This window comes from Dermochelys coriacea, chromosome 6, assembly GCF_009764565.3.
Source record: "Dermochelys coriacea isolate rDerCor1 chromosome 6, rDerCor1.pri.v4, whole genome shotgun sequence".
NCBI classification, from domain to species: domain Eukaryota; kingdom Metazoa; phylum Chordata; order Testudines; family Dermochelyidae; genus Dermochelys; species Dermochelys coriacea.
The window spans coordinates 56,775,194-56,798,679 of record NC_050073.1 but is presented as its reverse complement, the minus strand read 5'-3'; the positions used below and the strand labels follow the sequence as shown (position 1 = coordinate 56,798,679).

The 23,486-nt window shown below is 40.0% G+C and overlaps 1 protein-coding gene across 6 annotated transcripts in view; it reads right to left on the bottom strand.

Moving 5' to 3' along the window:
- FUT8 (fucosyltransferase 8) overlaps nucleotides 1-23,486 on the bottom strand; it is a 303,904-nt gene that overhangs the window by 165,627 nt on the left and 114,791 nt on the right. For 5 of the 6 annotated variants that reach the window (XM_038407244.2, XM_043516319.1, XM_043516317.1 and 2 more), the window contains one exon: nucleotides 17,725-17,815. The exons of the other annotated variant lie outside the window; for it this stretch is intronic. The gene's annotated coding sequence lies outside the window, so the exon portion shown is untranslated. The remainder of the gene's footprint in view (nucleotides 1-17,724; nucleotides 17,816-23,486) is intronic. 6 annotated transcript variants of the gene reach the window in all.

Below are 23,486 nucleotides of genomic sequence, written 5' to 3'. Positions count from 1 at the left end.
TATGGAGATTGGAACTCTTTCCTTTTGTACTGATTTGGTACTTCTTCTATGAACCCTTGTTGGAGGAGAGAATCTGCCACCTGACAAAATCTCCCCATTAGAGCAGTTCCTGAAGAGAGGCTGAGAATTTTATAGAATAGCCACAGTGGATGATTAATAGTACCCACTTGTCTGTTGTGATTGTCCTCCAATTATGGGCAAAAAGGGTGGGGCAGACAACAAAGATTGAGGTAGTAGTAGATGATGTCATCAATAGGGGTAGGCAGTTCTGGATCATCCCAGGAAAAATCTCCTGGATGGTTGTAGTTGTGGTAAAGGCAGCTGTATATTTAGGCCTTTGTATGCTCTGACATTTGCATGGTGGCTCGAATGATGAATGGCAGTAGAATGGTTGGGGAGGCAGTCTTGGCTTGTACACCTGTTTATGGTGTTTTTGGAACCGAGATTTAAATGCTGAGAGAGCAGAGAGTTGGTCTAAAGACTTTCAATGAGTGTAGAGACACATCAGTCTTCTTGTTAAGACCAGATGAGGATGATGAAACATCCATCGGTACCTGTGGATACAGTTCAATCACTCCGATGGAGTCAGTAGGTGTTGCGTGAGGGAGGTATGGTGGGATTCCTGGATGGATCCAGGATGTCTCATGTGGGGATCCTATGGTCCCCAATAGAGCCAATATGAAGAGTCAACTGGCTGAGGGTGTGATGGGGCACACCCTCACCCTGGTGGAGGACAGACTAACAAGCTCTTCTGGGCTCATTCAGCCCTAAGAAAGCTCACCTTAAAGGCTTACTCTGCCTGGAGGAGTGGAGCTTAAAAAGGGGAATGGCAACAGGATCACCTGCCACAGGAAGGGTCAGTGAACAAGACAACTGCCACACCTCAGCCATAATGAAGACCGTCACAGGACTAACCATCCTGGAAACTGCATGGACCAGCTGTCAAGCAGGGTGCCCTGAAGAGGAGGCCCTGGAGGTAGACCCTAATTAAATACTATAGAGCAGCTGCTAAGCCAAGCCCTAAAAGACTTACCCCAGAAAGACTTCCTAAGAGAAAAGCAACCTTTGCCTTTATTTTCTTTTACAGTAAGTCTCATGTCTCGCAAGGGGAAGACAGAGAAAAGGACCTCTTTTTTGTTTGTCTTTTTTGGAGAACCTCTGGTGTCCTACAAACAGGGTGAGGACTTTATAAACAACTTGGACTGGCATCAGGTAGAATCACAGAACCACAGGGTAAGAAGGCACCACAAGGGTCTTCTAGTCTAACCCCCTGTCAAGATGCAGGTTTTGTTGGGTCTAAACCATCAAGAACAGATGGCTATCCAGCCTCCTTTTGAAAACCTCTAGTGCAGGAGCTTCCACAACCTCCCAAGGCATCTGTTCCATTGTCCTACTGTTCTTACAATTATGAAGCTGCTAAATCTGCTATGCTGCAGTTTCAAGACATTGCCTCTTGTCCTGTTCCGTTTGCGGCAAGAGAGACAACTTTTCTTAGGGTTGCCAATTTTGGTTGGACATATTCCTGGAAGTCTCATCACACAACATAATCTTTAATTAAAGATTCATCTTTCATTCCTGGAGACTCCCATCCAATCCTGGAGGGTTCACAACCCTAACTTTTCTCATCTTTTCTATGGCAGCCTTTCAAGTATTTGAAGACCATTATCATGTCGTCATCCCCCCTCATGTCCTTTTTTACAAACTAAACATACCCAGTTCCTTCAGCTTTTGCTCATATGGCTTGCATTCCATCCCTTTTATCATCTTGGTCACTCGACCTCTGGATCCTTTTGATACACTGGTGACCAAAATTGAATACCGTACTCCAGCTGAGGCCTCACCAGTTTTGAGTAGAATGGTACTATCACCTCTGATGACTTGCATGCTAGGCCTCTGTAAATGCAACCTAAAATTGCATTTGCTTTTTTTGCAACAGCATTGCATTGTTGACTCATGTTGAGGTTGTGATCCCCCAAAACTCCCAGATCCTCTGCAACACGGATGCCTGTGTTTGAGGCCATAGTGCTCATAGTGCCAGGTCTCCGCAGCTGCCTAGTCAAGTAAAATAATGGCTTTTCTAAATTGTCAAAAATGTAAAGTGTGGATCCTGAAACTACTGTAACATCGACAAAATCCCCAAAACATTATTTCATCAAAAGATCTATTCATGAGAGAGGCACGATGGTTTTGCTGTGAAGGAACTGGACTGGGACTGAGAAGAGATAGATTCAATTACGCAGTTATACCATGGACTTCCTAGGATACCTTGGGCAAGCCACTTAAGGTCAGAGTTTAAAAAGTGCTCAGCACTCACAAATGGGGACAAATTTTCAGAGAAGTTCAGCATGTTGTGTGCTGGGCTCTTTTGAATATCTTCCCATAAATGTCACAGTGGAGCTGCTGCATGCTGACCACTTTTGAAAATCTGGTCCTTATTTTACATGCCTAAATGGGAGCAGGGCTCTTTGAAAAATTCAGACCCACTTGTGCATGCTAAGTGCTTGAAAGTTTGGCTTTGACTTGGTGAAATCCCAGCTCTCTCTATGCCTCAGTGCCCCCTCTGTTAAATGAGGTTAATATTTCCTCTCTCTCTCTCACTCATAGAAATGTAGGACTGGAAGGGACCTTGATAGATTATCTAGTCCTGTCCCCTGCATACTATTATCTAGACCATCCCTGACAGGTGTTTGTCTAACCTGTTCTTAAAAACTTCCAATGACCGAGATTCCACAACCTCCCTAGGCAATTTTTTTCAGTGCTTAACTATCCTTACAGTTAGGAAGTTTTTCCCTAATGTCTAACTTAAATCTCCCTTGCCACAATTTATGCCCGTAATTCTTGTTCTGTCCTCAGTGGTTAAGGGGAGCAACTTTTTACATACTTGAAGATGGTTATGCTCCCCCTCAGTCTTCACCCCTCCAGACTAACAAACCCAGTTTTTTCAATCTTTCTTCATAGGTGATGTTTTCTAGACCTTTTAATTATTTTAGTTGCTCTCCTCTTGACTTTCTCCAATTTGTCCATATCTTTCTCAAAGTGTGGTGCCCAAAACTGGACACAATACTCCAACTGAGACCTTATCAGTGCTGAGTAGAGCGGAAGACTTACTTCTTGTGTCTTGGTTACAACACTCATGCTAATGCATTCAAGAATGATGTTCACTTTTCTTTTTTGTGCAGCAGTATTACATTGTTCACTCATATTTCATTTCTGATCCACTATAACTCCCAGATTCTTTTGTGTGTACTCCTTCAAGGCAATCATTTTCCATTTTGAATTTGTGCAGCTGACTATACCTTCCTAAGTGTAATACTTTACATTTGTCCTTATTGAATTTCATCCTATTTCAGAACATTTCTCCAGTTTGTCAACATCATTTTGAATTCTAATCTTGTCCTCCACATCACTTGCAATTCCTCCCAGCTTGGTATCGTCCGCAAACTTTATAAGTGCTCTCTATATGCCATTATCCAAACATATATGAAGATATTGAAAAGAATGGGCCCCAGGACAAATCCCTGAAGGAACCCACTCAATATGCCCTTCCAGCTTGACTTTGAATCATTGATAACTACTCTCTGAGTACAGTTTTCCAACCAGTTCTACATCCACCTCACAGTAGATTTGTCTAGGCTATATTTCACTAGTGTGTTTATGAGAAGGTCATGGGAGACGGCATCAAAAGCCTTACTAAAGTTGAGATATAACACATGTACTGCTTCCCGCTACCCACAAGGTTCATTACCCTGTCAAAGGAGGATATTAGGTTGATTTGACGTGATTTGTTCTTTACAAATGCACACTGACTGTTACTTACCACTTCATTTTCTTCTTAGTGCTTACAAATGTATTTATTATTTGCTCCACTATCTTTCTGGGTACCGAAGTTAAACTGACTGGTCTATAAATTTCATGGCTTGTCCTTATTGCCCTTTTTATGATAGGTACTATACTTGCCTTTTTCCAGTCCTCTGGGATCTTGCCTGTCCTCCGCAAGTTCTCAAAGATAATTGCTAATGGCTCAGAGATCTCTTCAGCCAGTTCCTGAAGTATTCTAGGATGTATTTCATCAGGCCCTAATGACGTCTAACTTGTCTAAATAATTCTTAGCTTTTTCTTTGCCTCTTTTAGGCCACGTCTATATGTACAGCACTTCAGCAGCACACCCATCCCAGTAGAGCAGTGTCACTGCAGTGTGCCTGGTGAAGACTCTCTATGCTGATGAGAGAGAGCTCTCCTGTCAGCATAAAAACGCATCTCCACGAGCAACATAAGCTTTGTCAGCAGGAGAAGTTCTCCAGCTGACATAGCACTGTGCACACAAACGCTTGTGTCAGTGTAACTTATGTTACTCAGGGAGTGGAATATTGATACACTTTGCCGACATAGGCTGTAATATAAACATAGTCTACGAGTCAGATCCTGACCCTGTTACACTGATGTTCTTTATGACAGGTTTCAGAGTAGCAGCCGTGTTATCTGTATCCGCAAAAAGAAAAGGAGGACTTGTGGCACCTTAGAGACTAACAAATTTATTTGAGCATAAGCTTTCATGAGCTACAGCTGAAGTGTAGTGAAGTGATGAAGTGAGCTGTAGCTCACGAAAGCTTATGCTCAAATAAATTTGTTAGTCTCTAAGGTGCCATAAGTCCTCCTTTTCGTTTTGATGTTCATTATGTTTTCACCCAATCACTGCTAAGTTTTTTGGTGAAAACTAAAACAAAAAAAGGCATTTTACTCGTCAGTCATTGCTGTGTTTTCTGTTATTGTTTTTCACTCCCCACTGAAGTAATGGACCTATCCTGTCCTTGGTCTTCCTCCTGCTTCTCATATATTTGTAAAATGCTTTCTTGTTACTCTTTATATCCCTAGCTAGTTTAATCTTTTTTTGTGGCATGGCCTTTCCAATTTTGTCCCCATATGCTTGGGGTTTTTTTTATATTCATCGTTTGAAATTTGACCTCATTTTTTGTATGATTCTTTTTTGAGTTTCACCAGGTCTTTTCTATTTTGATAAGCTCTTCAGAGCAAGAACTGTCTCTTATTGTTTTTGTACAATGCCTCACTCAATGAAGCCCCTATCTCGGCTGGAGGCTCTAGATCCTACTGTAATACAATAATAATGTCAAAGATTCCTTCCTTTAACATAAACAGAACAACTGAAATGCATGAGACTATTGTATACATTTTCCTTCAGTTTGCTATTTTATATGCATCCTTTCTATATATTTCAAATGCTGTGAAATGGAGAGGTTACTTACATGCATTATAACTGGACTTTGAGATGTTTTATCCATGTAGGAGCTCCACTTTGCACATCCAAGCACTTTCAATCCAAGATTTTTGGTAGAGTATCTGCTGGGTCAACGCTTTAGCCCTATATATCCTCATGCTCTAATCAATAAGAGGGCCTATGGAGAAGACAGACCCATCACCACTCCAGTTCCTTCTCAGCTCTGAAACCCAGCCAAGGTAAGGACTCCAAAGAAGAGGGGAAGGAGACAGGGTAGTGAAGCACCCATAGGGATAAAACATCCTGAAGATCTCTAGTTACTGCACAAATAAGTAATCTCTCCTTTAGGTAGCTGTCCCTATGGAAGCTCCACTTTAAGTGATTCCCAAGCAGTGTCCCAACTACAGAGGTGAGTGCTGAGGAGATGGTTCTAATACTGATTTTAGAACAGCCATACCAAAGGCTGCATCTCAATTAGGAAAAAGTGTACACAGACAACTAGGTGGCAGCTTTATACAGGTCTGATATGTGCATGTTTTTAAGCAGAGCAATAGAGCTACCCTAGTGGAATGGGAAGCCACCTTTGCTGGGGATGCACTCCAGAAGCTTCATAACATGTCAAAATACACACACACTTTCATAGTCTGAGTGGAAAGAGGGGCTCCCTTCATCTTGTCTGCAAGAGAGAGAGTCTAGGATAGGCTCTGAAGAGCATGGTCCTTTTGAGGTAGAATGCAACAGCTCTTCTCATGTCCTGAGTGTGAAAAATAGTGTCTTGACGTGAGAGGTTTTGGGGAAAAACACTAGCAATTGAATGTCCTGATTGACATGCAAGTCCAAGGAGATCTTGGACAGGAAATGATGTTGGGGACATAGAATCTTCTTGTCCCGGTTACACACCCGGTTACACATGTAGGGTAGATCTGTCAAAAGTCTCCCAAATTCCCCTACCCTTCTGGCCAAGTGATGGAGAACAGAACAGCTTCCCATGGACTTAAAGGATGGTTCCTCAATACATTGAGAACTAGATTAAGGTCCCAGGTGGAGTAGGCTCTCTGATGTGAGGAAGGTTGGCTTAATGAACCTTGAAGTGAATACTGAAGGGTGCATGAATATTGAAAGCCCTTCAACTGATAGGTGAAAGGCAGTAATGTCAGCCAGTTGGACTTTGATAGAGCTCAGAGACAAGCCCAGAGTTTAATTCAGCATGTTTTCAAGTATGGGGGTGATGTGTGACTCAGAGGGAGAAACTGCCAACTGGATGTTCCAGCAATGAAATCTCTTCCACTTTTGCAGGTAAGACTTTCTCATGGAAGGTTTATGATTATTCAACAGCATATTCTGTACTTCAAAAGAACAATCCTTTTCTACACCCGAGAGATGTCAAGAAGCCAAGCCTTGAGATACAGCAAGGAAAGATTGGGGTGAATTATTGTGCCCGATTCTTGGGCCAATAGGTCTACTGTCAAAGGGAGACAGAGGTGGATTCAGACACAAGGTAATCAGATCCAGGAACCATATATGCCTCAACCATGCTGGTTCTATGAGGATAATTACCAATTTTTCTTGCTTTAGTATGTTGAGGAGCAACAGCATCGGAGGATAGGCATACAGCAGAATTTGAAGTAAAAAATTTAGGAAGGCCTCTCCCAAGAAGAGTTTCAACTGGTTTTCCTCCTCAAACAAAAATCATCAGCATTTTGTGTTTGACGGTGCCCCAAAGAGGTCAATCTCTGGGAAGCCCCAGGTGAGAAAAATCTTCACTAGCATAAAACCACATTTCCCATTTTTGATCCTGACAGAAATGTCTGCTCAGCATATCTGTATAACGTTGTTCAGACCTATCAGATATGTCATTAAGATGTTTATTTGGTGGGTTCCAAAGTTTTATTGCCTCTGCACACAAGGATTGGGATCTTGCTTTTTGTCAGCCTCTTGCAAGTAGGCAGGATAATGGCCCATGTTTTCCATATTGCTTGGACTAGTGAGCGCAGGAGGTCATTTATAGGTAAGGTTACCTTGCTGTGGGGAGAAGTGTGTAGGTTATCTACCAAAGCATATTATGGTTCCTGAACCATAGATTCATAGATACTAAGGTCAGAAGGGACCATTCTGATCATCTAGTCCGACCTCCTGCACAGCACAGGCCACAGAATCTCACCCACCCACTCCTATGAAAAACCTCACCCATGTCTGAGCTATTGAAGTCCTTAAATCATGGTTTAAAGACTTCAAGGAGCAGAGAAGCCTCCCTCAAGTCAACCATGCCCCATGCTACAGAGGAAGGCGAAAAAACTCCAGGGCCTCTCCAATCTGCCCTGGAGGAAAATTCCTTCCCAACCCCAAATATGGCAATCAGCTAAACCCTGAGCATATGGGCAAGATTCACCAGCCACATACTACAGAAAATTCTTTCCTGGGTAACTCAGATCCCATCCATTTAATATCCCATCTCAGGGGATTTGGCCTATTTACCCTGAATATTTAAAGATCAATTACTTACCAAAATCCCATTATCCCATCATACCATCTCCTCCATAAACTTATCAAGTAGGATCTTAAAACCAGATAGATCTTTTGCCCCCACTGCTTCCCTTGGAAGGTTATTCCAAAACTTCACTCCTCTGATGGTTAGAAACCTTGGTCTGATTTCAAGTCTAAACTTCCTGGTGGCAAGTTTATACCCATTTGTTCTTGTGTCCACATTGGTGCTGAGCTTAAATAATTCCTCTCCCTCTCCTGTATTTATCCCTCTGATATATTTAAAGAGAGCAATCATATCTCCCCTCAACCTTCTTTTAGTTAGGCTAAACAAGCCAAGCTCCTTAAGTCTCCTTTCATAAGACAAGTTTTCCATTCCTCGGATCATCCTAGTAGCCCTTCTCTGTACCAGCTCCAGTTTGAATTCATCCTTTTTAAACATGGGAGACCAGAACTGCACACAGTATTCTAGGTGAGGTCTCACCAGTGCCTTGTATAATGGTACTAAAACCTCCTTATCCCTACTGGAAATGCCTCTTCTGATGCATCCCAAAACTGCATTAGCTTTTTTCACAGCCATATCACATTGGCAGCTCATAGTCATCCTATGATCAACCAATACTCCAAGGTCCTTCTCCTCTTCCGTTACTTCTAATTGATGCGTCCCCAACTTATAACTAAAATTCTTGTTATTAATCCCTAAATGCATAACCTTACACTTCTCACTATTAAATTTCATCCTATTACTATTACTCCAGTTTACAAGGTCATACAGATCCTCCTGTATAATATCCCGATCCTTCTCCGAATTGGCAATACCTCCCAGCTTTGCATCATCTGCAAATTTTATTAGCACACTCCCACTTTTTGTGCCAAGGTCAGTAATAAAAAGATTAAATAAGATTGGTCCCAAAACCAATCCCTGAGGAACTTCACTGGTAACCTCCCTCCAACCTGACAGTTCGCCTTTCAGTAGGACCCGTTGCAGTCTCCCCTTTAACCAATTCCTTATCCACCTTTTGATGTTCATATTGATCCCCATCTTCTCCAATTTAACTAATAATTCCCCATGTGGCACGGTATCAAATGCCTTACTGAAATCTAGGTAAATTAGATCCACTGAATTTCCTTTATCTAAAAAATCTGTTACCTTTTCAAAAAAGGAGATTAGTTGGTTTGGCACGATCTACCTTTTGTAAAACCATCTTGTATTTTGTCCCATTCACCATTGACTTCAATGTCCTTAACTAATTTCTCCTTCAAAATTTTTTCCAGGACCTTGCATACTACAGATGTCAAACTAACTGGCCTGTAGTTACCCGGATCACTTTTTTTTCCTTTCTTAAAAATAGGAACTATATTAGCAATTCTCCAATCATTCGGTACTACTCCTGAGTTTACAGATTCATTAAAAATTCTTGCTAATGGGCTTGCAATTTCAGGTGCCAATTCCTTTAATATTCTTGGATGAAGATTATCTGGGCCCCCCGATTTAGTCCCATTAAGCTGTGTCAATTTTGCTTCTACCTCAGATATGGTAATATCTACCTCTATATCCTCATTCCCATTTGTCATGCTACCATTATCCCTAAGATCCTCTTTAGCCTTATTAAAGACTGAGGCAAAGTATTTGTTTAGATATTGGGCCATGCCTAGATTATCTTTAACCTCCACTCCATCCTCAGTGTTAAGCGGCCCCACTTCTTCTTTCTTAGTTTTCTTCTTATTTATATGGCTATAGAACCTTTTACTATTGGTTTTAATTCCCTTTGCAAGGTCCAACACTACTTGACTTTTAGCCTGTCTCACTTTATCCCTACATGTTCTGACCTCAATTAGGTAGCTTTCCTTGCTGATCCCTCCCATCTTCCACTCCCTGTATGCTTTCTGCTTCTTCTTAATCATCTCTCCAAGATGCTTGCTCATCCAGCTTGGTCTACAACTCCTGCCTATGAATTTTTTCCCCTTTCTTGGGATACAGGCTTCTGATAGCTTCTGCAGTTTTGATTTAAAGTAATCCCAGGCCTCCTCTGCCTTTAGATCCATAAGTTCTTCAGTCCAATCCACTTCCCTAACTAATTTCCTTAATTTTTGAAAATCAGCCCTTTTGAAATCAAAAACCCTAGTTGCAGATTTATTTTTGTTAATCCTTCCATTTAGTTTGAACTGAATTAGCTCATGATCACTTGAGCCAAGATTGTCCCCTACAACCATTTCTTCTATGAGGTCCTCGCTACTCACCAAAATTAAATCTAAAATGGCATCCCCTCTAGTCGGTTCAGCAACTACTTGATGAAGGAATCCATCAGCTATCGCATCTAGGAAAATCTGAGCTCTATTATTATTACTAGCACTGGTCCTCCAGTCTATATCTGGGAAGTTAAACTCTCCCATGATCATGCAGTTTCCATTAGTATTTACTTTATTAAAGACATTAAAAAGGGCTCTATCCATATCCAAATTAGATCCCTGAGGTCTATAGCATACCCCAAGCACTATCGTAGGAGAAGCTTTACTAGTTTTCTTCCCCAATGTAATTTTTGCCCAGACGGACTCTGTCTTATCCATTGCATCGCTTCTTATTTCTTTACATTCTACCTCATCATTGATATACAATGCTACTCCACCCCCTTTACCTTTGTTTCTGTCTTTCCTAAAGAGCACATACCCTTCAATACCTGTAGTCCAGTCATGACTACTATTCCACCATGTTTCTGTTATCCCTAGAATATCTGGTTTCACTTCCTGCACCAGTAGCTCTAGTTCCTCCATTTTGTTACCTAGGCTCCTCGCATTGGTGTACAAACATCTTAATTTTTGCTGTTTGGCCTTGCTCACATTTTGTACCCTATTAGGCACAGTCATTCTACAGCCAGTATAACCTATTAGACTAGTATCCACACCGCCCTCGCTCCTTATATACATTCTCCTACCCATGGCCGTATCCTTTCTTACTTCGTCTTCTTCCCTCTCAGTGCTAAAATCTGGCGTGGAGATTTCCTGGACATCTCCCAACCATCTCCCCCTCATTCCTAGTTTAAAGCTCTCTTTATCAGTTGTGCCAGCCTCCATCCTAGAAGTCTATTTCCTTCCCTACTCAGATGAAGTCCATTCCGAGAGAACTGTCCTCTGTCCGTGAATGCCTCCCAGTGGCCATACATCCCAAAGCCCTCCTTATAGCACCACTGCCTAAGCCATCCGTTGACAGTCATAATCTTGTCACACCTTTGTTGCCCTTCTCTAGGAACAGGAAGGATCCCGCTAAAGATCACCTGAGCCTCAATTTCCTTAAGCGTCTTCCCCAGCCTAGCATAGTCTCCCTTAATACTTTCCAGCGAGAATCTAGCTGTATCATTTGTTCCCACATGAAGGATAATTAGGGGATTCTTTCCCGCTCCCTTTAGGATCCTTTTCAACCTCAGGTCTACATCCCATATCTTAGCACCTGGAAGACAGCACACCCTTCTATTCTCAGGATCAGCTCTAGTTACAGGCCTGTCTATTCTTCTCAATAAAGAGTCCCCAATCACATAGACCTGCCTTTTCCTGGTGACGGTGCTATTCTCCAGTCTCTCCCCTGTTCCCTCTGGCTGCAAGTTCTTTCCATTCCTATTTTCCCTTATAATCTTCTTCAACCCATCCTGTATCCTCCTGGGGCTCATATTTGGTGTAGTCTCCTTTGACTCTTCCGCTTTTCCTATAGGACTAGCCTCTCTTCTCTTCTTCCTTACCCTTCCACCTTCAACAAGTACCTGTTGAGCCCCTTCTTCATTTTCCAACTCTGCAAACCTATTCCTAAGCTCTATTTCTCCTTCACTAGCCCGTCTTTTCCTCTGCCTGGTTCTTTTAGTCACATGTTTCCACTGACCACTTTCCTCACCCAGTCTCCCCTCAAAATTCCCCAGCCCTGCTTCCATCCGTGAGTCTGAGCTTTTCCCTTCAGATACCTCATATCTTTGCTCCATCATCTGCTCAAACCCCTTCCTAAACTCAACCAGACTTTCCACCTGCATCTCCAAACCTCGGATCTTTTCCTCCATCAGCTCTATCAGACGGCATTTCATGCAGAAAAAACTCTTACCGGTTCCCCCCTCCAGGATCATGTACATACCACAGCTTCCACATCCAGTCATCCTCAACCACTTCCAAGGAGATCTATAAGGATTCAACTACCTTCTTCATGAGTTCTTGGAAGAAATTCAATTCATCCTCACAGGAGGAGGGAAGGAACATAACTGCCTTGTAGGGTAAGGAAGAGGACGTAGATAGCAGGCCCTCCTCCACTCTCAGTTCTTGTTCTTCTAAGGGGTCTTTTTGAGGAGGGGGGGTCTGAGGTACCAGTGCCTGCCCCCCTTGTTGGATCCTCTTACATAAGGGTACCTTATAGAATAGGCCTCCGTACAGGACTCAGGGATTACAGAAGGCCCAATAAGATGCCTTACAGGCAACATTAAGGAAAGGAGAGGGGCCCCAAGGTGCTCCTGCTATGAAGGTTGTTGGATCAGTTGTCAACTGGTATCTGGGGTCTCTTCCTTAGGATACACTTCAGGAGAGGGAGGTTCAAACAGAAAGGTAATGGAATCTTGGATGGAGATCTTGGCGTTCAAGATATTTTTTCCCTGTTTCTAGGGAGGGGGGCAGAAGTGTTGGTACCAGTGGCGGTTTTGTATTGGTGGTTGAGTTGGTACTGGCAGAAGAGCCTTCATCTGAGATTGGGGCAGCACTGAAGGGTACATCGGAACTAGCAGAAAATCCCTCTTGGTCCTTCTCAACTTAACACCATACATGTGTCTGCCCTCATTTTGCTGCTGTGCCCACACCTTATTCAGGAATGAAAGGGCCCAAAGCAGCTGTGTGTAGTGTGCAAGCAGTGAGAGGAGAAGAGATGGAAGGGCAAGAATGGCGAGACTAAACAAAGCAGGACCACATATCTTCACCAAGTGTTCCAAGGCTCACCATGGAGAGAAAAAGTGAGCAAATAACTGTTTCCATTTAACCACAAATTCGCATAGGAGAGGAGTAACAGACATTTACTCAATTCTTCAGGCTATATTCAGCAATAGTTTAGCACTGCTAGACTTCCCGTGTCCAGTGTCCAACAATAGTTATTCTCTACCCTCCTCTCCATGACCAAAACCTTTTACTTGCAGGATCAGCATGAGGTCTTAGATACTTTACTAATTTTTACGTTTCTACAAATGCACCCACAACATGCATCTCTAAGGTTGTTTTTTTTGTTGGGGAGGAGGTTAATTCAAATGTACAAAAATTAATGTCAATTATTTCCTAAAGAGTTCTTCTGCTCTCAAGCAGGTGCTATATTGCTTTTATACTATGTCCTAGAGGTCAACAAATCTGGGGGACTCTGGCAGACCAACATGAAAACTGAATTTCAGAATTAAGGGTACTCTATAAAGAACTTCTTGCCCTGAGCCTCAGATGTTCTGATCTAGAGACTGAGTACAGCAAGGATACATCAACTGTTCTCAGCTGTTGTGATAGTGCACAGAAAGTGATGTGATTTTTTAATAGGTTAGGGTCAAACCATGTACAGCATTTTAATAGAAACACTTTGAATTGTCCATTGTGGTGAGCAGAAGGTAAACAACATAGAAAAGAAAGCTGGCATTTGTAAGGGAGTAGTAGCAGGCCTGGAAAAGATTTTACACTCATACCAATTCACTAAATCACAAGGTTTTTTAAAAAAAGGCAAATAATGTAGTTTCCCTGTACAGGACATTTTTCAAAGTATTCGGTGGACGCTATTCATATACATCATTAAACCAAAAGCTACACCAATGTTTGTAACGGCTTTTTTAAGAGAGTAACATTCAGTGTTAAAGGAAACATATGAAAAAATATACATAACATTTAATTTGGCTACACTATTCTATTCCTTGAGAAAGAGGAGGAAAATTGCTTTCCTTTAACTGTGCTTGTTTGAAAAAGAACAGCTATTTACTCTTCAGTAACTGTGATTCTTCTAGATGTGCTATCTGCACATATTGCACTTTTGGTGCGCATGTGTCCCATACTGGATTCTTTTGGCCAGCACTGTCCATCGGAGCCACATCTGTGCCTTGCTCCCCGAAAGGCAAAAAGGACAGAGCAGGCACAATCATCCCTCAAACTTCTTTACCAATACAGAATCCAGGTGGTATAGAACTCAATAACAGCAGGCAAGGAGGGAGGGTTGTGGATTACATATAGAGAACACATCTCAAAGAGCCATAGTTACTCTAGGGTTAGTAACCATTCTTTCTTCGAGTGATTGTCCACATGGATTCCATGTCTGGTGACTTGCAAGCAGGTCAGTGTTCATAGTCTATTGAAATAATAATTACAGGATAGTTCTGCCAATGGGGGACATCAGATCTTGATGTCTTGACTAGGGAATAGTATTGTATAAAAGCATGTACTGATCCCCATGTAGCCACCCTCAAATTTCAGAATCTGATATGATTCTCCAGGAAGCAGCAAAACCCTCCTGAGCAGGCTCCAACAGGCACTCATGGTTCTAATCTAACTCATAGCATGATTTAATACAATTAGTTAACTATTTAGATAGTTTTAGGGTAGATATTCTATCTGCAAATACTGCATATACCCTAGGGGAGCTCCTGAATATTTTTGTCCTGTCTAGATATAATGACACAACCCTAACTGTATCCAGGGTGTGCAATTTGCTTTTTCCTTGGTTGGAGTGAGGCTTGGGAAAGAAAACCAGCAGATGAATTATCTGATTCAAAACCTTCTAGCTGCTAAGGCCATGTTCATAAAAAATGGTACACGAGCACGTTGCTAGGGTCTCAAAGGGAGGACCTATTAACCCAGATAACACTATGTTAAGGCCCCAGGATGGAGAGGTTTCCCAGAATGCGGAACAGATGAATGAGGCCTTTAAGAATCTACCAATTGTAGGGTGGGAAAATATGTTGAGACTCTCAATGGGGTGATGTGAGCTGATATTGATGTGAAATATAACCGATAGAGATGATGGGTTAACTCAGAGTTCTTTATGGATAGCAGGTAGTCCAGAATAACAGGAATTGGAGGAAAGACAAGTGGTGTCATGCTGCCCAAAAAGAAAACTCTCATTTGGCTGCAAAAATTAAATAGGTGAAAATTGGTGCAAAAAATTAATTTCAGTTTTCTGGGTAAACAGAAGGACAGTTAAAACAAATCAACAAATAAAGAAAAGTAGGAGTACTTCTGGCCCGGCTCCGTGCTCTGGAAGGAGGAGATGGCAGCTTGCTAACCTTCAGCACTTCTTCATTTAGGACTCAACACTATATTGCCTTACTTTAACAGACAGCCTCAAAATATACACTTAGATTAACTAACCATTAACACAAACAAATCTACTTAATGTTACGCATTGGATTTTTTTTAATAAAATGAGTATTTTCAGGTACCTGAGTGGTCCAAAATTCTGGTGGAAATTGGTAAGAACCAAATTAATTATGAATTACCCTTTTTTGGTATACATCAAAAATGAAGGGTCTTGCACCTGAAAAACCCTGTAGTCATCATAAGTGGTTGACAACAGTTCTGGGGCCACTGCTTCATCTGGGGATGACAAGATGTATACTGGTATGGACTCATCTGTCTCCTGCAAGTCCTAATCAGTTGGAGAAATCTCTTGGTCTTGGATCTTTTCTGGATGATTCAGAGGATGGGGATCAGGTCTAGGATGGGTAGCTGAAATAGGTCTCCTATATAAAGCAGGTCCCCAAGCAGTAGCGCTAATGAAGGTATTCCCTTGAGGGAGTGGGGGGCAAACTTCAGTCCTCACCATCCCCCCGGCAGGGACCCTATTCTGGTTTCCACTCGTTCCACTCCTCCTGCAGGGACCCCGGTCTGGAGAGTCCTCCACTTACCCACACAGTGCATTAACCAGTGCTACCAGGAATTGAGTTCTCAGTGGACTGTCTGAGCTCCACTGTACAAGAACAGACTCCCTGCAACAACGGAGGGACAGCCAAACAAAATTTGAGTAGCATTGCAAGAACACAGCTTGAGCAGTGCCCTGGACCACTTCGACAGCAACCATACTGATCTAGTACAGGAACACTACTTTAAAGTGGTCAGGTCATGGTTCCCCCAGTTCCACAGACTATGGAACTTTAAGCAAGAGCAAAAACCTCTTGGGGGCATTTGCCCTCTCCAAACCTTCCCAAATTGGTGCCACTATCCCCAAGGTGCACAGAAATTCCAAGTATGGCTGTAGGTATAAGGCACAGGAGGTCAAGCCAATGGGTACCATGGGTGTAGGTTCCCAAGTCAGCACCTTCTATAATAACATGAATCTGATTCAGAAGTTTGCCAGGGGAATAAGGTCCAGAAAGTCCAGATAAAACAAATCTCACAAAGAAGACTCTTCCCTTTCTTCTGAAGGAGATGTGGTAAAAATAGTCCTCATGAAAGGGAGGCCTCTGGAGTAATGGGAATATGAATTGGACGTGCTCTACCTGGTACCAATATGGTCATCGGTACTGGGGTCAATGTCCAGGTAAATAATAAAGGCAGGTGCTTCACAGAAGCAAAAAATGGAGAGTCTGATTCCCAAAAAACGGTAAGGCCTTTGTAACAACATATAGCTTTGGTGCCAAAAGAGCTGACAATATCAGTACCAAGGATACAGGCATGAGGGTAGCGAGTATCACTACATGCAATCTTGATAGGGTCAGTACCAGAACCACAGATACAAAAACAGACAGTGGTGCTTCACTAACAGTACTGGTGTGATAAGTACTGATTGTATCAGTATCAGAGTAGCCAGTGCTGTGGAGAGTTAATCATGCAATCTCAGTACAGAGGACCTTATGTTCACCAGTACGGTACCAGAAGAGATCAGAGATAAGTCCATGTCCACATTGTGTTCAGTAACTTCACTATCAGAAAGGGTGTTCTGAGAACAACTTTAAAGTCTTGAGCTACCTTTATGTCTGAAAGTCTGGTAGTTTTATAAGGTTTAGATGCCAAACTTGGAGAAGGTGAGTTGCGTATTTTCTCCTTGTGGCAATTACATTCCTTCTTACTTCTGACTCCAGAGGGTTTTGTCAAGACAGAAGTTTTGGTAGCTGCTTCAACCATCCAGGAAGATGAAACTGCAGAAGCACTCAGATGATCTCTCATCCTTTTTAGTCTCTGATCATTCAATGATTGCCTGTCCTGTTCATTCCCTCTGAAGCACCTAGCATAGGCCACTGTCAGAAGACTGGCTTCTGAGCTAGTTGGACCACTGGTCTCACTTACTATGGTTGTTCTTATGTTATGTTCTTATATGGCTGGGAAGCCTGGGTCAGAGGCTGGGTGCACTGATTGTTCAAGGAGAAACATCCTCAAGCAAGACTTTCTTGCTGAGTTCTCTTAAATAGGTGAATTTATTTTGCAGCTCTAAAATGGTCTGCAAGTGTCATACTTATCAGGGATGTGTGCTTCCGTCAGGCAGATCAAACATCTTATATGACCATCAGTCGGCAGCATGACCGCTTTACAAGATGGGCAATTTTTGAATCCCCAGGAGTTATGGTTTATCATCGTGAGCGAACTGATACCAAGTACTTCCCGGGGGAAAATATATTGCTCCCAAAAGAAAAAAAACTGAAACTACACAAGAAATGCTTAACTAAAAACTTAAACTACTGCTAACTAAATAACTGACTATTTAAAATGTATTTACAAGGACAATGGAAGGCAAGCGTGCTAAAAGAGGAGAGCTTTGACTCGTAGACATGGGCAGTGAGAAGGAACTGAGGGTAGCTGTGGTGGCCTCACCCTTTTTGCCCTCAGTTGGAAGCACAATGACATGCAGGGTTCAAGCGCTGCCCTAACAGGTATTGCTAATTAAAATCTCTATCTTGAGGCACTGGGCAAGCACTTACCAACTATGGAATATCTATATCTATCTATATATGAAAAAACACTTGAAGAATCCCAACTCATTCAATTTTAATCTCCAAGTGTCAGATATGAACAGTAATCAATAACTCTGAAAAACAACTTACCTTCTCCATGACAGTAGGAAGGAGAAACAGTTGCATGATGGGCTTCTAGGGAAATAACTGTTTCCTCTGATCCAGCAGTCAGTGAAATTAACTGCTCAAAAAAAAGCCAAACAAACAAATTAGTCATAATTTCAATGACAGCATTTTATTCTGTAGTACCACAAGCACCTGCCACATCCCCAAATGCAACTGCAAAAATACAATATGGCATATTGTTGAAGTTAAAAATGATATATCCACTGTCTTCAACTCTACTAGTTTTTGTTCAACTTGCATATTGCCAAAATGGCACCAAATTACAGAAAGGACTTATGTATTGTCAATATAATCTTTTTGACCTATTAGTTCTCCAATATTTGTTACAAATATACTAGAAAGATGAAATCTGAGAATAGCTTCATTAATAAATTTTAACATCTCAAACAACTCTAAGGTGATCCCAAAAAAATAAAAGATGCTCTTGACTGGGAACACATATTTATATATATGAAATTCTGTCAATATTAAACTACCAAAAATCAAACAAGTTTAGTAAATTAAAATATCCATTTTTTAATGTACACATCTAATGGGTGCATCCGCACAGAGGGCTTGTAATGCCAGTAACACTACTGCTTTGGATCACAAAAAACTCTGCATTATCCCCCTTATCCATCCCTCATTCGTGTCTCCATTTTAATCCCACCATTCTCAAATCCCCATAGAACAGCTTCTATCCTTCCAGATAAGAGGTTCTAAACAGAAAAATGATCAGCCAGATGTGCATTGGCCGAACCATTGGAACACACTGAGCCACTCCTCCGCATCTCCTTAAAAATTAGGACAAAATTAGGACCTCCAGTGTGCTCCAAAACCCAAATATTGAGACACTGCATACAACAGTACAATGAATAACCACCATAACTTTTGGCTAGCTCAACTATAGTTATTGTAATGAATGGGCTTTCCAGTAGCCACTGCAACTCATAGCTATAGAAATAAGAACATGTTTTTGAAGGAGGTCTACAGGACATATAATATACAGCTGATAATTACTTGAGACTATATACAATTCTCTTAAAATATAATCTTGAATGCTCTGAATCCACTGTTTTCCCAAGTTTGGTCTACTTTCCACTCATAGATCAAAACTGCTTGAAGATGTGATGGATTGCTTCTATAAAAGTCGCCCATTTTTAACAGTAGGCAGCAATCATTTGCAGGTCAGTTAAAGAAGAGGCTGCAAATAGTATTGTAGGTTATCTAGTCTGTTTGTAATTCTAAATACTCTGAATCCCACAGCTCTTAGGCCCTATTCGAGGAAAATACTTAAGCACATGCTTAATGTTAAATGCACGCTTATGTCCCAATAAACTCCAATGGGACATAAGGAAATGATTATGCATTATCCTGAATTGGGGCCATAGTCCCTGAACTTTCTATAAACACATTTTCCTGTAAATTTTCTGTTATGCAATACAGCTGAAAGAGTATCTGATTTCTGCCCTTAAGATGCCTTAAATTCTGCTTTTGCTTCATCTACTGATGGATTTTTGAGATTGATTTGACATCTTAAAAAGTAGCTTACCTCAGACAACAGTTTTAAAACACACACTTCTTTACATCATAATTTCATTTACTATCATATTTACAACAGGGACAACATAGTCTAGTGGTCACAGAATGGCTGAACGTCGAAAGTAGTTCATACTCTGCACTGATTCACTGAGTAACTTGGGCAAGTCATAATGTTTCTATGCCTTAGTTTTCCACAAGCAAAGAATTTAATACTTGTCTACTTACTTCACTGTGATGTCCAATGCTTAATTCATAAATTTTTACTATGCACTTTCAAATCCTTAGATGAAAGATGTTATGAACATGTATAAAATATTAATATTTTACACAAATCCAAAGTAAAGTCTTTTTACCAAATTATTATTTTGACATTTTAACCCTCTGATTAAAGTTAAAAAATCATAACTTTTAGTAAGAAGAATGAACAGAAAAGACATTATGGAATAGTGATTCTTAATCATATCTCTGATAAAATAAGTACCAGAATACTCAATATATAAATTAATATAAGGCTTCCTTATAAAAAAACCACCATTATTTCCTTTAAATATTTTTATCCAATTACACAGACACACACCCTTGAATATACAAGATTAAAGGAATATAAAGATCAGGGAAAAAACAAAATGCAAGAAAACTGAATAAATATTAAAGGTGGTGAGATAAATGTACTGAAACACAAAATTTCAATAAATTTCTCGTCAATGCCAAAGCAAACATCAACAACCTCCTTCTAGACCAAAAAACCATAATTCAGACAATCAGAGAACTGAATGTTGTCAATTCTAGTTCTCTTTCGATAAATAACACATGTTGCTCCAAGCCCTCTCTTTTAGTGTATTTCTCCTGGCTCTACAAAAAGATTTGCATGCTTGTTTATCCATCTTTAAAGCATAAAACTGAAATGTCATAAGTTTACTCGCAGAAAGAATAAGTTGTCAGTCACATAGCGATGGGTCTAAAGTTGTGTACAGGGTGGAAAACAATCAATATTTAGAAAAAAGTTTTTTTATTTAAATTGGATTTTTCTTTTCTGTAATCTTACTGTAATCTATTTAAACTACTTAAATTAAAATTAAAAAAATAATATTCAAGGAGTACATATGTACTGCCAAAGTTTTACAGAAAGTCACACCACTGAACTGGTGGAAGTCATAGACTAGGAACCTGGAAGCAGAGTATGCTGAAGTGCTATATCAGCTTTTGACAGCAGTAATCTCTTCTATAGGTGCAGAGAGAATATTTTCTTCATTTCAGTTTATTCATCAGTTCAATTCAATGACTGGTTCTCATTCAAAGTTGAGCAACTGATTGGGAGCAGAAAAAGCAGGAAAGCTTGTTTTCCTCTTTCAACCTATCAATAATAACTAGGTGTGAGAAGGTGAGATCCACTACTTCTAAAAACTTGAATGACATTGGGACAATCACTTAAATTAACCACAGGTAATATTTCCTTTCTCTAAATAATCATTTAGTTTTAAATGCAAAACATTGTTTCATAGTTAATTTTTTCGTATGTATTCAGCACATTTAAGGTAGTTTTATTCAACTAATAGATAATTTTAAAATGCTGTGTTGGAATTCAATTAAAAATGCTCAAATTTCCATCCAAATGCAGTTTTACACAAATCACAAGTAAAAACAATCTAGTAAATAAGAAAACCATCATTTGCCATTTTCTAACATAAAAAATTGTAAAAATTAAGACTCTGAATAAATGTATACTAAACTATATGATTGCTTAAATAAATATGTATGAACACAGTATCTTCCTGGACAGTAAAAAAAAGTACCAAATTTAGTGTAAAGGCTATATTTAGTTGCAAATCAAAATGTTTTAATCATTACTAACCAATGAGAATCAATCTTTCTTTAGAAAAGATAACTAAAAATGTACAAATACAAATAAGACTAAAATCAATTATTTAAATCAAGGTTTCCTGATTGCTGATTTAAATCAGTAATTTAGACTATTTAAATCACTGATTTAAATCAATCCCAACCTGGTTGTGTAAACGCTGTAATATTACTACAAAATACTCTGTTGCAAAGATACAGAAAAGACTGTGCCATAGGCCAAAAAACTCCCAAACTGTGATCCTTAGATAATTAGTGGTTCACCAACCACATGCTGGTAATTCACAGAGAGAGATTGCCAGTTACATTATTTTGGTTTCTCCTTATTTACAACTACTAAATTGAATTAAAGGACAGATAAACAACATTGAACTTGGACTAGTTCAGAAGGAAATGGGAAACAATTATTTAAAAATAAATAAGACTCACGCCTATTATATGCCTTTATAAATTTTGATATGAGAATAATGCCATCCTTGTTTATATTTTAGATATGCTATTAAAAAAGAAAAAGGAAAGATGTATAGAATTTCTACAATATATTCCATAAAAGAGGTGGAAAATGTATTTTTCAATATATTTTAACATTTTTACATTAAAACAACTGCTATAGTTGCAACAGGAATGTCATGCAATTGTGAATGAAATGGGAAGTGATTCCATTGAAATGAAAAGGAAAGAAGAGGTCCAGAGAGAACAATTATTAAATATGTGATCCACCCTATAAACAAGTTTGAGAACCCCTGCCAGAGATTCTAGGCTAGAAATAAATTTAGTTTTTCCTATCAGCCATGTAAGCACTGATCAGTGTTACAGAGGCAACACACTGTCTCATGAGGAACACAGAAGAGTCATTTTATGAAGCACTGGAACAAGCAGATAAAGCAGTCTGCACTTCTGTTTTCAATGTCTCAGTAATGCCTTTTAACTATGGCTGTCAAGCGATTAAAAAATTAATCATGATTAATCCCACTGTTAAACAATAATAGAACATTTATTTTTCAATGTTTTCTACATTTTCAAATATATTGATTTCAATTACAACAAAGTGTACAGTGCCCAAATAAATTTGTTAGTCTCTACGGTACCACAAGTACTCCTTTTCTTTTAGTGCTCACTTTATATTTATTATAAATATTTGCAATGTAAAAAACAAAAGAAATAGTATTTTTCAATTCCGCCATTACAAGTACTGTATTGCAATCTCTTTATCATGAAAGTTGAACTTACAATTTTAGAATTATGGACAAAAAATAATTGCATTCAAAAATAAAACTATGTAAAACTTTAGAACCTACGAGTCCACTCACTCCTATTTCTTAGTGAGCCAGTCGCTCAGACAAACAAGTTTGTTTACATTTGCAGGAGATAATGCTTCCCACTTCTTGTTTACATCACCTGAAAGTGAGAACAGGCATTTTCATGGCACTGTTGTAGCCGGCATTGCAAGATATTTACGTGCCAGATTTGCTGAAGATTCCTATGTCCCTTCATGCTTCAACCACCATTCCAAAGGACATGCTTCCATGCTGATGACAGGTTCTGCTCAATAACAATCCAAAGCAGTATGGACCGACGCATGTTCGTTTTCATCATCTGAGTCAGATGTCACCAGCAGAAAAGTTGATTTTCTTTTTTGATGGTTCGAGTTTCCACATCAGTGTTGCTCTTTTAAGACTCCTGAAAGCATGCTCCACACCTCATCCATCTCAGATTTTGGAAGGCACTTCAGATTCTTAAACCTTGAGTAGAGTGCTGCAGCTATTTTTAGAAATCTCACATTGGTATCTTCTTTGCATTTTGTCAAATCTACTGTGAAAGTGTTCTTAAAATAAACACATGTGCTGGGTCATCATCCGAGACTGCTGTAACATGAAATATATGGCAGAATGTGGGTAAAACAGGACAGGAGACATACAATTCTCCCCCAATGAGTTCAGTCAGTCACAAATTTAACACTTTTTTTTTTAAAATGATCATCATCAGCATGGAAGCACGTCCTCTGAAATGGTGTCCGAAGCATGAAGGAGCATATGAATGTTTAGTGTATCTAGCATGTAAATACCTTGCAATGCCAGCTACAAAAGTTCCATGTGAACGCCTGTTCTCACTTTCAGGTGACATTGTGAATAAGAAGTGGGCAGCATTATCTTCCATAAATGTAAACCAACTTGTTTGTCTTAGCGATTGGCTGAACAAGTAGGACTGGGTGGACTTGTAGCCTCTAAAGTTTTAGATTGTTTTGTTTTTGAGTGCAGTTATGTAACAAGAAAAAAAATCTGTATTTGCAAGTTACACTTTCACAATAAAAAGACTGCAGTACAATACTTGTATAAGGTGAACTGAAA